Here is a 14772-nt window from a genome sequence, read left to right as displayed (position 1 = left end):
GGTCCGAAGCACTTCGGTTGTAACATCATTACTCTTGTTTCTCAAAACTAGTAAAATGTAATAAGCGAAAACGGTAGACTCGTAGGATAACCATGAGAGATTGTCTTACAGAAAACTGGGTTAATGAGTTAAATACAAAGAAAAGTATGTGAACAATTAATAAGAGAATTTGGGTGTTTTGGCGCCTAACACCCAAGTGTACCGAACAATCAGAAGCAAGTTCAGTACAATTGGCGCATTCTGCCACGGGAATGGTACATACTGTACCATCTGCTGCTTGTACCTCACTCCACTTTTGTACCATAAGCTACTCCACGTGTATCAAGCTGCATGAAGGCGAGCTTCTAGCAAGACAAAATACTGGCCGTCACAGCCAGGAATATCACAATACCACAGACAGAACAACACGACTAGCATGTGGACAAGGGAGAAAATGTGCGTTTTAATACAGCTAACGTAGGAATTTTACGCGCGTCCTTTTTCGTGAACAGACTGTATTGTTTGCGAGACAAACCGAGCTGACAACTGCGATGGACAGCGCTGAGAGCGCAAAATCACGTTAACCAGATCGTACCGCGGGGCGACGGCGTTGTGTCTCATAACGTTGGACGTCCCGTGTGCGTGCACGTCAACGTCAGCTGCCGACGGCCTTACACAGTGTGTGCACTTTGGCCGAGGCCGCGAATGGAACTTCGCTAGACGCTACGGAAGCCGAGACGACAGTCGAGAAACAACCCTTCATTACTTCGCAGTGCAAATGGTTGCTGAATCCAGGACTTGGTGATCCGCAATTGTCGGAAAACTTGTTCTTGCAGTACAGAAAACTTATAAAAGAAAATCGGACGTGCTCCCCCAGTGCGCGGGCGTGGAATTCCGATTCGTTTTACAATTATTTACGGGCGCAAATTAGGACAGATGAATGCATCCGTGACTGACAGGTAGAGACCTCGTACTAGCTCGTGGAGATTAGCTGACTGGAGGTAGTGGGATCTTCTTCGGCGGAGGCTGCTATGCCGTCATCTCGAACTTGAACTCCTTACAGGAGGAAACTTGCTGGTTTTTTACTTCAGTGTTGCTCTCACCTACGTAGCTTTGAACTGTTATCGTGAGAAATTTTTTTGCTGAAGTTGCAAGGAACCAGTTGGAAATATGTGTTGACTTTTAGTGGTATATGTCGTCCAGCCCAGTGGTCGAATTTCGGAATCTTTGAGGATGCAGTTAGGCTGCCACATATACATATATACCACATTACGGTGTGTGGCGGAGGGTACTTTATGAACCAACGTCACCTCCCCTTTTCCTATTCCAGCCGCTTATGGTTCGCGGGATGAACGACTGCTTGTAAGGCTCCCCGTGGGCTCGAAACTCACTAATTTTATCTTCGTAGTCTTTTCGCGAGCGATACATTGGCTAGATATTTTAGGAATGTACCCTCTCGGAAATTTAACAGTAGACCACAACTTATATGCGGAACGCATCTTTTGCAGCCTCTGGCACTGGAGATGGCTGAGCATCCCCGTGACGCTTTCGCGCTTGCTGAATGAACCTGTAACGAAATGTGCTCCTCTTCTCTGGATCTTATCTATTCCCCCTATCATTGTCATACCGACGAGCAATCATGATCTACATCTACATGTTTACTCTGTAATTCACAATTAAATGCCTGCCAGAGAGTTTATCGAACCACTTTTAAGCTAATTCTCTACCGTCACACTCTACAACCGCTCGCGGAGAAAATGACCGCTTAAATCTTTCCGTGTGAGCTTTGGTTTCTCTTATTTTATTATGATGTTCATTTATCCCTTTGTAGGAAGGCGCCAACAGAATATTTTTGCAATCGGAGGAGAAAGTTGGTGACTGAAATTTCATGAGAAGACACTACCGCAGGCCACCCAGTGGTGTGTGGCGGAGGGCACTTCACGTGCCACTGTCATTACCTCCCCCTCCTGTTCCACACGCGTATGGTTCGCGGGAAGAACGACTGCCGGAAAGCCTCCGTGCGCGCTCGAATCTCTCTAATTTTACATTCGTGATCTCCTCGGGAGGTGTAAGTAGGGCGAAGCAATGTATGTTTTACTGATAGCCACCCCAATTCCAGTATCATGTTCGTAACACTCTCTCCCTCCCCGCACAAAACGAACTTGACCTTCTTTGAACTTTGTCGATGTCCTCCGTCAGTCCCATCTAATGCGAATCCTACCCAGTACAGCAGTCCTAATGCGGATCCTACGCAGGACAGCAGCACTCCAAAAGGGGACGGACAAGCGTAGTGTAAGCAGTCTCTTTACAAGACCTGTTGCACTTTCTAAGAGTTCCGACAAAAAACGGTCGTTTTTGGTCTGCCTCCCCCACATCGCTGTCTATGTGGTCACCCCAGATTTAGTTATTCGTAACTGTAATCTCTAAGTATTTAGTTGAATTTACGGTCTTTAGATTTGTGTGATTTATCGTGGAACAGAAATTTAGCGGATTTTTTAAGTACTCATCTGGATGAATTCACGCTTTTTATGGTTTAGAGTCAGCTGCCACGTTTCACACCATACAGATATCTCGTCTGAATAGTTTTGCAAAATGGCTCTGAGCACTATGGGACTTAACATCTGAGGTCATCAGTCCCCTAGAACTACTTAAACCTAACTAACCTAAGGACATCACACACATCCATGCCCGAGGCAGTATTCGAACCTGCGACCGTAGCGGTCGCGCGGTTCCAGACTGAAGCGCCTAGAACCGCTCGGAATCGTTTTGCAATTGATTTTAATAATCCGATGATTTTACAAGGCAGTAAATGTCAGCAACATCTTCAGATAATCTAAGAGGGCTGCTCAAATTGTCTCATATATCGTTTATGTAGATCAGAAACAGCAGAGAGCCTATAACACCTCATTGGGAAACGCCAGGTAATACTTCTGTTCTACTCGATGTTTTTCCGACAGTTACTACGAACTGTACACTTTCTGACAGGAACTCGCAAATCCAGTCATACAACTGAGTCGATACTCCATATGCACGCAATTTGATTAGAAATCGCTTGTGAGGAACGGCGTCAAATCCTTCTATAAACCTAAAAATATGGAATCAATTTGACATCCCCTATCGATAGCACTAATTACTATGCAATATTGAGGTATTAGTCGAAGGAGGGATTTTTAAGCTAATTCCTTTGTTGTTGAGCACATTTCCTTATAGTTTTTCCGATAAATCTCAGTCTGACATCAGCCTTACTGGCGATTAATTTTGTATGGTCGCCCCATTTCGAATCGTTCTGTACGCTTCCGCCTTTGTATTCGCACTCTGTCCATAGAATATTTATTAGTGATTTGCACTAGTTACGATTTTAATTATTTCCTGGATCCGAGAAGGGCTGGTGATACTTACCAGGACAGTTTACGAAGTGTAGCAGTGCCGAGAATTAAACCAAGTTCGTCGATAAACTCTTCCTCGTCAATCAGTGATGGAATAAGTTGCGTATTTTTCTCGTCCGCCGCACGTAGTGAACGGAGTTTAATTCCGGACGCGGCTGCCAGTGGACTTCGCGCGATACCACGGCGTCTCAGAGAAAGAATGGAAAGCGAACGTTCCAAACGGTGATATGTGAGTTTAGTACATGAAACATTATTTTCTAAGGTAAGCGTAACAAACTGTCGAGAAACAGCGCCGAAAATGATCGATATGCAGGATATATTCAAGGTAATACGCTGAAGCGCCAAAGAAACTGGTATAGGCATGCATATTCAAATACAGACATATGTAAACAGGCAGAATACGGCGCAGCGGTCGGCAACGCCTATTTACTGTTGCTACAATGGCAGGTTATCAAGATTTAAGTGAGTTCGAAAGCGACGTTATAGTCGGCGCACGAGCGATGGGACGCAGTATCTCCGAGGTAGCGATGAAGCGGGGATTTTCCCGTACGATCATTTCACGAGTGTACCGTGAATATCAGGAATTCGGTAAAACATCAGATCTCCAACATCGCCGCGGCCGAAAAGAGATCCTACAAGAACGGGACCAACGACGACTGAAGAGAGTCGTTCAAGGTGACTTTAGTGCAACCCGCTGCAGATTTCAATGCTGGTATATCAAAAAGTGTCGGTGTGCGAACCATTCAACGTAACATCATCGATATGGGCTTTCGGAGGCGATGGTCCACTCGTGTGCCCTTGATGACTGCACGACAAAAAGCTTTACGTCTCGCCGGGGTCGGACGAGTCTCGTTTCAGATTGTATCGAGCGGATGGACAAGTACGGGTATGGAGACAACCTCATGAATGCATGGACCCTGCATGTCAGCAGCGGACTGTTCAAGCTGGCGGTGGCTTTATAATGGTGGGGGCGTGTGCAGATGGCGTGATGTAGGACCCCTGTTACAGCCAGATACGGTTCTGACAGGTGACACTTCCTGTCTGATCATCTGCATTCATGTCCATTGTGCATTCCTACGGACTTGGGCAATTCCAGCAGGATAATGCGACACCTCACACGTCCAGAATTGCTGCAGAATGGCTGCAAGAACACTCATCTGAGTTTAAACACTTCCACAGGCCACCAAACTCCCCAGACAAGAACGTTATTTAGGATATCTGGGATGCCTTGAAACGTGCTGTTCGGAAGAAATCGCCACCCCCTCGTACTCTTGCGGATTTATGGACATCCCTGCAGGATTCATGGTGTCAGTTCCCTCCAGCAGTACGTCAGACATTAGTCGAGTCGATGCCACGTCGTGTTGCGGCACTTCTGCGTGCTCGTGAGGGTCCTACACGATATTAGGTAGGTGTACCAGTTTCTTTTACTCTTCAGTGTGAGGGGACAAATCTCTTAAATCGAAATAAAATGAAAACTTTATGTCAACAGGGATGTTGTAATATTTGATTTCCTAGACAGTGAAAGTCAATTGTGGCTCTTCTCTCATACATGTTTCAATTGATTCCTGAAAATTCACAAACTACAAATTGTCTGATGCTTGAATGACGTAACACTAGTCGTACGTCGAGCAATGTTATCTGTTTGACAGCGTCCTGCACATAGCAGAGCGAGTGGGCTTAATGCACATTACTCTCGTCAACGAACGACAGACGTGGACCAATTCGTTGGTCTCCACGTTCACCCCAGTTAAAGACGTTTGAATTATTTTTGTGTGGTTGTATAATGTAGGTAATCTACGAAATTTCTATCGATGACGAAGCATGTCTCCTTTCGCAAGATGTGAAAGCCTCTGAGTCTGTAAGTACTTTTCCAGTAGTATTAAAAGGATTATAGCTTGAATACAGCAACTAATCACAAGTAGGATACAGAAGTTATGTTTGCGTTTAACTGTTACCCGTTTCAGATTTCATTCAAAATCCATCCTCAGATGGCTGTTGCAAGTTTTCCGCTCTGAGTCTTGCTTTGAGTTTGTGAATGGTTTGGTGATCTACGATAAAGAAAAAAAAGGAAACTTTTATTTCAGAGCGACAAACAGCTATTGGGCATAAACACAAAGCGAGGACTCACCATGAAAACTTGTAAGAGCCGTCTGACAATGGATTTAAAGGAAGATCCAAAAGTGGTAATGGTTAAACGTAAATGAACAAGCTGTCGTATTCCTCATAGTTCTACTACATCCACGTATCTCAATGTAGCGTATACCAGTAGTATTCGAGCTCTTTCGGAACTGACTGCAGTAGCGAGATGGCGTTTGTATTCAGACGAAAGGATCTCTTTCAACGCTCTGTGTAAGCATCGCTAACCATTCGTAAAATGAAGCAAAAAACAAATGCAAAAACTGTTGTGTCAACTGGAACACTATGCCCGACAACCTCATAACTCAAAAACTCACTATTTTCTACACAACGCAGATAAAGTACCTGCGTGTTCAGAAATATGAGCAAATTTTGTTGCTCAAAACGTTCTTGCACTGCCCTTCCGAGTACATTCCTGACAACAGCACGGGAAAGCTCGAGTCTGACAAGAAACCGGCCACCGAACTACCGCTAGCGAATTCAGTGGAATAGCGTTCACGTAAGAGACTGATCACCAACAGAGGGACCAGGAGAGGGCGTCATGTGGGTGAGCCTCCAGCCCGCCGCTTTTAGGATGCGTGTATTGTGCAAGAAGTGCGACCCAGTCCGCTGACCAGCCGCAGGCACCGGGAGGCGACGGTAAACAGGCGTCGTCCAGGGTGGGCGGCTGCGTGGGGCCCGCGACACGGCCGTGAACCCTGCCCGCTGCCGCCTTCAGTTCAGGCGCGCTCCAGCACACGTTTACGGATGAATCACGCCGCTAGAAATTTGTTGTCACGTGCAAATTAACAACACTCTACGGGAAATGACCTGCAGAGCACTGCCAACAATGGCAAATAATCACATCGGAACAAAAATTTAGTCACCCTAAGCAGACATTATAGCCAACGGCCCTACGGCAGTGGTAACACCGGTTCCCGTCAGATCACTGAAATTAAGCGCTGTCGGGCTAGGCTAGCACTTGGATGGGTGACCATCCGGTCTGTCCAGCGCTGTTGGCAAAGCGGGGTGCACTCAGCCCTTGTGAGGCAAACTGAGGAGCTACTTGACTGAGAAGTAGCGGCTCCGGTCACGAAAACTGACAACGGCCGGGAGAGCGGTGTGCTGACCACATGACCCTCCATATCCGCATCCAGTGATGCCTCTCGGCTGAGGATGACACGGCGGCCGGTCGGTACCGTTGGGCCTTCATGGCCTGTTCGGACGGAGTTTAGTTTAGTTTAAGCAGACATTATGCTAATACAGTGTAACACCGGCTCTAGCCTTCATAAGAGCCACAATTCGGCTAGAGAAGGAGCCAATAAGGTTCTTCAGGTATGTTATGTCCAGATTAAGCCACTCCATTATTAGATCCCGTAGAACTACGAATATGGACGAGATTTTGATCACTACGTTTCACACGATTTTCCAAATAGTCCCAGACGCTTTCTTTTGGGAAAGGGGGGGAGTGAGGTGTCCGGGGATCTACATCTACATCTACATTTATACTCCGCAAGCCACCCAGTAGTGTGTGGCGGAGAGCACTTCACGTGCCACTGTCATTACCTCCCTCTCCTGTTCCACACGCGTATGGTTCGCGGGAAGAACGACTGCCTGAAAGCCTCCGTGTGCGCTCGAATCTCTCTAATTTTACATTCGTGATCTCCTCGGGAGGTGTAAGTAGGGGGAAGCAATGTATTCGATACCTCATCCAGAAGCGCACCCTCTCGAAACCTGGACAGCGCGATGCAGAGAGCCTCTGTTGAGGAGTCTGCCACTTGAGTTTGCTAAATATCTCCGTAACGCTATCACGCTTACCAAATAACCGTGTGACGAAACGCGCCGCTCTTCTTTGGATCTTCTCTATCTCCTCTGTAAACCCAACATGGTACGGATCCCACACTGATGAGCAATACTCAAGTACAGGCTGAACGAGTGTTTTGTAAACCACCTCCTTTGTTGATGGACTAGATTTTCTAAGGACTCTCCCAATGAATCTCAACCTGGCACCCGCTTTACCAACAATTAATTTTATATGATCTTTCCACTTCAAATCATTCCGTACACATACTCCCAGATATTTTACAGAAGTAACTGCTACCAGTGTTTGTTCCGCTATCATATAATCATACAATAAATCATGGGGGCATCAGTCTTCTGATCGGTGCGATATAGCCCGTCACGAATTCCTCTCTCGTGACAACCTCTTCAGTAGCACCCTATGGCCTCAATTTGTTGGATATATTCCATGCTCTGCTTCACTTACATTTTTATTTTCTAAAACTCCTTCAAGTACCATGAATGTTGTTCCTTCATGTTTTAAGACACGTCCTATAACCCTATCCCTTCTTCTTATCAATGTTTCCCACATGATCCTCTCTTCGACGATTCTGCGGAGAACCTCATCATTTCTTGCCTTATTAGTACACCTAATTTTCAACATTCTTCTTCAGCATGACATCTCAAACGCCCCGATTCTCTTCTTTTGTGGTATTCCCACAGGCCATGTTCCAATATCACAAAAGTCCATCCTAAGTACTATCTTCCTATAATTAATGCCGATGTTCGACACAAGTAAACGTTTTTGGCGAAGAATTCCCTGTCTTCCTGTTCCAATTTGCTTTTTATGTCCTCCTCACTTCGTCTGTCGTGTGTTATTTTGCTTCCCAAGTAGCGGAACTCCTTCACTTCTTTTATTTTGTGATCAACAATTTTGATGTTACGTTTGTCGCTAATTTCATATCTGATACCCCTCATTACTTTCTTCTTATGTTTGGTTTTTATCCATATTCTGTAATCATTAGATTTATCATTTCATTGAACTAATCCTGCAATTCTTCATCGCTTTCAGTGTGAGGATAGCAGTTTCATCAGCGTTTTTTACTACTGATATCACATCATCCTCAAATTTAGCACCATACCTGAACCTTCCTTTTATTTCCTTCGTTGCTTGTTCGGTGGGTAGATTGAGCAGTAGGGGTGAAAGACAACGTCCATATCTTATACACTTACTAATCAGAGCACTTCGTTCTTGGTATTCCATTCTTATTGTTTCGTCTTGGTTCATGTACACATTGTATAGCACCCGTCTACTCCTATAGCATAACCCTATTTTCCTCAGAATTTCGAACATCTTACATTGTCGAACGCTTTATCCAGGTCGACAAATCCTATGAACGTGTCTAGATTTTTCTGAAGTCTTCCTTCTGTTATCAACCGCAACGCCAGAACTGCCTCTCTGGTGTCTTACCCATTTCTGAAGCCAAACTCATCATCATGCAACAGATGTTGTCAGCAACTTGGACGTATGAGATGTTACACTGAGTATACGATAGTGATCACAGTTATCTGCTTTTTCCGCCGGATCAAGATCGGATGATTTAATTTGAAAGGTATGTGCTAAACTGACATTATTCAAGTCAAGATATAATTTCATTAAATAAACATCAGGGCCAAAAGTTAATTTTCCAGTGCCATCTTAATGCCATTGCACAAACGGCATTATTCTCTTAAACTTGCTTGCTGAGTCAAATACATGTTGTAGTTCTGGCAAAATGGAGGAGTGCAAGAAACAAGTTCATAGACGCAGTCAGATGCAGGTTTGTTGAATAATTAATTTAGAACAATCTTATCAATGATACATTCACAATAAAAAAGGATACCATTCTTTTTAGGTACTTTCAAATTGGCCAGTTGAGGGGCAGCAGGATGTCTGAATGTTGGTTAAACCAGCATTGTATGCATGCATCTCTGTCAACACGGCTGTTGTCATACTGGATAACGAGAGTGACTACAGCATACTCTTCATGAAGAAATAAAGAAAGGATAACACTCTATCACCTTGAGTGTTGAGATAAACATCATGCTAGTAGTGTAACATAGTGTTATTAACTGCTTGTCCGTAGGGCATAGTAAAATGTCTATGAATGCGTCTAAAAGAAAAGCAAAAAATATTTGCTAAAATGTAACTGACCAAATAACTCCACTGCTAACAGAAAAAAGCGAAGTTGCGTCTCCAGCTACTGGGAGCTGGCATATAATGTGCAGAAGCGAGGACGCGTCGCCGGCGGAAGATGGTTTCGGAAGCGGCCGCTGCATCCGCCTATTATTAGACCGCCGTCAAGTGGTCCACGACCGCAGCGTCACGCGAGCAAACAGGTTTCCAGTTGCGGATGGACCGCCGCAAGCGACAGAGGAGAATTCCGCAACGGCGGATATCACTGGTGAACCGCGCGTCCGCTGTCGCCACTTTAACGATTAAGAGACACACAAAAGTCTTTCCGAGAAGTGGGCGACACGCCGGGGTTTCGTGTGAAAACACTGTCCATCAATGCTCACCCACCAGTCCGTCTCTTGACTACTGGCGCTTTATCATGACTCGGAAACAGCTCACTGGCTGTCACTGCCACCTTCGTCAGAGGTGCGGGATTGACGCGTTTCGAGCTCTTTTTCACGACAGTAATTCCTGTCTGAACGTCATTGCTGCTAATCGGTAGTCAAGCTAGTGATCTTGCCACCCGAAAGTAGGAGCCATGTCAGCCGGCCCGTGTGGCTGTGCGGTTCTAGGCGCTTCAGTCTGGAACCGCGCGACCGCTTCGGTCGCAGGTTCGAATCCTGCCTCGGGCATGGGTGTGTGTGATGTCCTGAGGTTAGTTAGGTTTAAGTAGTTCGAAGTTCTAGAGGACTGATGACCTCAGATGTTAAGATACATAGTGCTCAGAGCCATTTGAACCATTTAGGGTCCGCAGCTCGTGGTCGTGCGGTAGCGTTCTCGCTTCCCACGCCCGGGTTCCCGGGTTCGATTCCCCGCGGGGTCAGGGATTTTCTCTGCCTCGTGATGACTGGGTGTTGTGTGATGTCCTTAGGTTAGTTAGGTTTAAGTAGTTCTAAGTTCTAGTGGACTGATGAGCATAGATGGTAAGTCCCATAGTGCTCAGAGCCATTTGAACCACTTTTTTGAACCATTTAGGAGCCATGTGAAAAAGTCTCACTCGCTCGAATAAAGAAAGCTAAATCGTTCTTAATAGTTGCCGTTCCCGCCAGAAGTAGTTGTTGTTTGTTCGAGAATCATTGTTCTGTATACTGCGACGTTTCATCCAGTTATGTCTCATATTTTCCCATTTTTCGTTACGTCTTTTGATGGAAATTCTTTATTGAAAAGAACTTCGACGGCTCTTGAACACAGTGCATCATCCTGTTTTAGACATCAGAAATGAGCTCCAAACCCGCCAGCGGGTCTTGTGACGTCATCTCCTATCTCACCGTCTGCCCCTAGACCCGACTCTTGAGTCCCCGCCGCAGCCCAGTCGTCACCAGGGTCTATTGTCGGCTACAAGAGGACTCGACTCGCTCAGAAAGGAGAGTGAGTACACAGGTTCCCAAGTGTAACCGCGGACTCGCGGCATTCCCGCTACATACGCAACCATTTTGAAAGAAATTTCCGCCAATTACTATGCGTTTATTTCGCACAATCAAGATTTTGGCATTATAGGCATCTCAAGTGCAAGTGGAAATGTCACAAAATGTCAGCTTGCCTAAGTGACAGAAGCAAGTCATATACCAATGCAACGACTGGTAGGTTATCAGTGGATATTATTCTGGAATGAGATTTTCACTCTGCAGCGGAGTGTGCGCTGATATGAAACTTCCTGGCAGATTAAAACTGTGTGCCCGACCGAGACTCGAACCGGGCGTGAGTCGTGCTTCGGTAGCTCAGATGGTACAGCACTTGCCCGCGAAAGGCAAAGGTCCCCAGTTCGGGTCTCGGTCGGGCACACAGTTTTAATCTGCCAGGAAGGATATTATTCTGTTTATACATACATTTATAGCCGGTCGATGTGACCGAGCGGTTCTAGGCTCTTCAGTCCGGAACCGCGCCGCTGCTACGGTCGCAGGTTCGAATACTGCCTCGGGCATGGATGTGTGTGATGTCCTTAGTTAGATTTCAGTAGTTCTAAGTTCTAGGGGACTGATGACCTCAGATGTTAAATCCCCTAGTGCTCAGAGCCATTTGAACCACACATTTATAGAGACAAAATTTTTTCGAAGAGTGTTATAAATTTATTTTAATATGAAGCATCTATTCAGACAATGTTTAACAATTTCGTTGACGTATACACCATTTCGTGGCGTTACCGAGTTTGTATCGACAGCACCAGAAAACATGACATGAGGATGAAATGCAATCTCTAAATGATAATTAATTACTAAAATAAATAACAGAAATGAATGATAAGATACACACGTCGCTTTTAGCCCAGAAACGCAAGTTGCCTTGGCCAAATGAATACAGAAATAGCGCGCTTTTCTATCGCGGAGATGTAACAGTGACGCTGCTAGGTGCCCAGTTTTGGTTTGACGCAGCACATACGTTTTCTCATAGTGGAGGTGGAATAAATGAGGATGCAGCCATTTTATTTGCGTTGGACGAAAATTGTGTGATTTTTGTCCGAAACGTGGACTCTAATGTGTAACTTATTCCACATATCGCTCCACCTCTAATGGAACACGTTTGCAATTCTATACTTTGCACCACTTAATTTTCGTCTTCCATCCACAGACAGGCAAAACACAGCTTTGTTAAAGGCCATCGGATTCCGGCAATCGGCCATTTCGCCTTGTCGGTTCTACTTTACATCAGCGAGATCGGACACTCATCTTCTGTACTAACAAGAAGTTGCGACTAACTTTACAGTTCTTCGTGCCTCAGTAAGAGAGAACGAGCCGACGAGTACTCCTAAGAAGCGACAGCAGCGCCACAGTTCTGAGACTCGTCATACTCGAGGAACTACAGCGGGAACGAAGGAAGCCTCTTACAAGGAAACCCTCCCATCGCACCCCCCTCAGATTTAGTTATAAGTTGGCACAGTGGATAGGCCTTGAAACACTGAACACAGATCAATCGAGAAAACAGGAAGAAGTTGTGTGGAACTATGAAAAAATAAGCAAAATATATACAAACTGAGTAGTCTATGTGTAACAGGCAATATCAATGATAGCGGTAGCTCAAGAGCGCCGTGGTCCCGTGGTTAGCGTGAGCAGCTGCGGAGCGAGAGGTCCTTGGTTCAAGTCCTACCCCGAGTGAAAAGTTTAATTTTTTATTTTCAGACAATTATTATCTGTCAGTCCGTCCGTCCGATGCGAGGTAACTGCGCCGTAGTATGGGGACGCTACACCTAAACAAACATCGAAACACACGTCGTCAGTCGACAACAGCGCACGGAAGGGAGAGTATTCCTGCTAACGAGGATCCCTCCATGGCTGGCAGTTGATACGTGAGATGTATTCCGTGGGCAATATGAATCCAGCAAATATAGCTCGCGACTTCAATAACAATCGCACGGTTTTGCTGTGCGGTCGCAAAACACAGACACTAAACTTATTACAATGAGACGTCAATAAACGAACGGACAGGTCATAGCTTTGCGAAAATTAATAATGTAAACTTTTCGCTCGAGCGAAGACTTGAACCTATGACCTCTCGTTCCACAGCTGATCACGCTAACCACGGGACCACGGCGCGCCTGAGGTCAGGCTGTCCTTGATATTGCCTATCTTGCACATGGACTACTCAGTTTGTATTTTTGCTTATTTTTTTCATAGTTCCACACAACTTCTTCCTGTTTTCTCGATTAATCTGTGTTCAGTGTTTGAAGGCCTATCGACTGTGCCAACTTATAACTAAATCTGAGGGGGTGCGATGGGGAGGTTCCCTTGTTAGCACTAACAGCGGCGCCTTGATTTGTGAAGTGTGCAACCCGAACATTGAACTAGAGTTCGCAACGTTTCTGATTTCTGCCCTATTTCCGCCTCCACAGTGGAAATCCGGTTTAGCATCTGACAGCAAGATTGCTAATTTTTCCGTGACCACTCGTGGACTGACTACCAGGCTCTAAACCTATAGGAACGGCAGAAAAATTCTTGTCATGGGCAAAGACCCTTAAGTTCGACTGGTCCATGTTTTATTGTTAAGTCCATGCTGCTTCACTCTGGTTGGTACTCGAGTGCAAGAGAGAAAGAGTTCATGACGTATGAATTACAAGTCCGGATGAGAAGAGGATATTGGAAGTGTCTTTTTCGAGCGAACCTTCACGATACTGTCTTACCCGACGTAGGGAAACCATGAAAAACTAAATCTGGCGAATCTGGATAGTCGGACAAGGATTTCAGCTGTTGTCATCCCAAATATCACTGCTGCACCCTGCTCGGTTGTTTGTACTTGACAGCCAGCTTAGACAAACCAGTATCTTCGAGTCAAAAAGTGTGATGATTCTGTCATGATTAAGTTCTGTTACGCACTGTAAAATTTATTATTTGTTTCCGTATTGTGTCATTTCTTACGCATTCTACACACGTACTTACCTCAGCTAAGATATTCATTTCAATTGCTTTAATTCTACTTTTCTACTTAGTTTTTCTTATCCAAGAATCACTGCCATGTGAAAGCATATGTGTGGCCATCATTTTACAAATTTCGTGTGGTTTTACTGTTTTTTTAAGGTTTGTATTATTTTCCTATTCTTGAAACATTTAGTAGAAAGACACAAAAAATGCAATGACAACTTGGCAAACTTACGAACTGACATCTGTCTTGCACTATGGGATATCCACTTAAAGCAGAAAACAGGAAAATGAAGTTAAAATCTTCTGGGTTATTAGGCCGCGTCATGTTTCTTCTAAAATGTTCGCCGTTTCGACCCCTCTGCTGGGACCTTCCTCAGGATCTTGGTGTCCACTACTGCTAGAACACTGTCAGAGATGAGTGAGAAGTAAACAGGCGGCCGCGGTGTAAACAACGCGCTGCAAGTCACCTCGGCGGACAATAATATTTTGGATAAACATTCCCCCTCTCTTGCTCTGTCCGTTTCGAATCTAGTCACTGATGACGACCAACCAATAGCAGTAGCAGGCATTCCAAGCAATAACCCTTCTCCAGCATAAGTGTGGAATAGTGCCTTTCTGTCCAATGGCGATGACCGCCAATGGCATCCACAGGATGTGAGCTACCAACGCCCTTTCTTCTGCATTAGCCTATGGCTATGGCCCACCAATGGTAGCTATGACTTTTAACCAATACTATCTCTACTCCCTTTATAAGTGGACGCGACACTCGTCTCTGACAGTGTTCTAGCAGTAGTGGACACCAAGGTCCTGAGGAAGATACCAGCAGAGGGATCGAAACGTCGAACATTTTAGAAGAAACATGACGCGGCCTAATAACCCAGAAGATTTTAACTTCAGTAACAATGGCCACGAAAACCTGCAGACTTACATAAACAGGAAAATGTTATAT

At 45.2% G+C, this 14772-nt stretch overlaps 1 protein-coding gene and 1 pseudogene across 1 annotated transcript in view; one reads left to right on the top strand and one right to left on the bottom strand.

The window, feature by feature from the left end:
* Nucleotides 1–14772, bottom strand: part of LOC124615417 (cartilage oligomeric matrix protein) — a 394327-nt gene that overhangs the window by 274809 nt on the left and 104746 nt on the right. The gene's annotated exons all lie outside the window — the stretch shown is intronic.
* On the top strand, nt 6385–6502 carry LOC124617349 (annotated as a pseudogene).

Source organism: Schistocerca americana, chromosome 5 (assembly GCF_021461395.2).
Source record: "Schistocerca americana isolate TAMUIC-IGC-003095 chromosome 5, iqSchAmer2.1, whole genome shotgun sequence".
NCBI classification, from domain to species: domain Eukaryota; kingdom Metazoa; phylum Arthropoda; class Insecta; order Orthoptera; family Acrididae; genus Schistocerca; species Schistocerca americana.
This window is presented reverse-complemented; position numbering and strand designations above follow the sequence as displayed.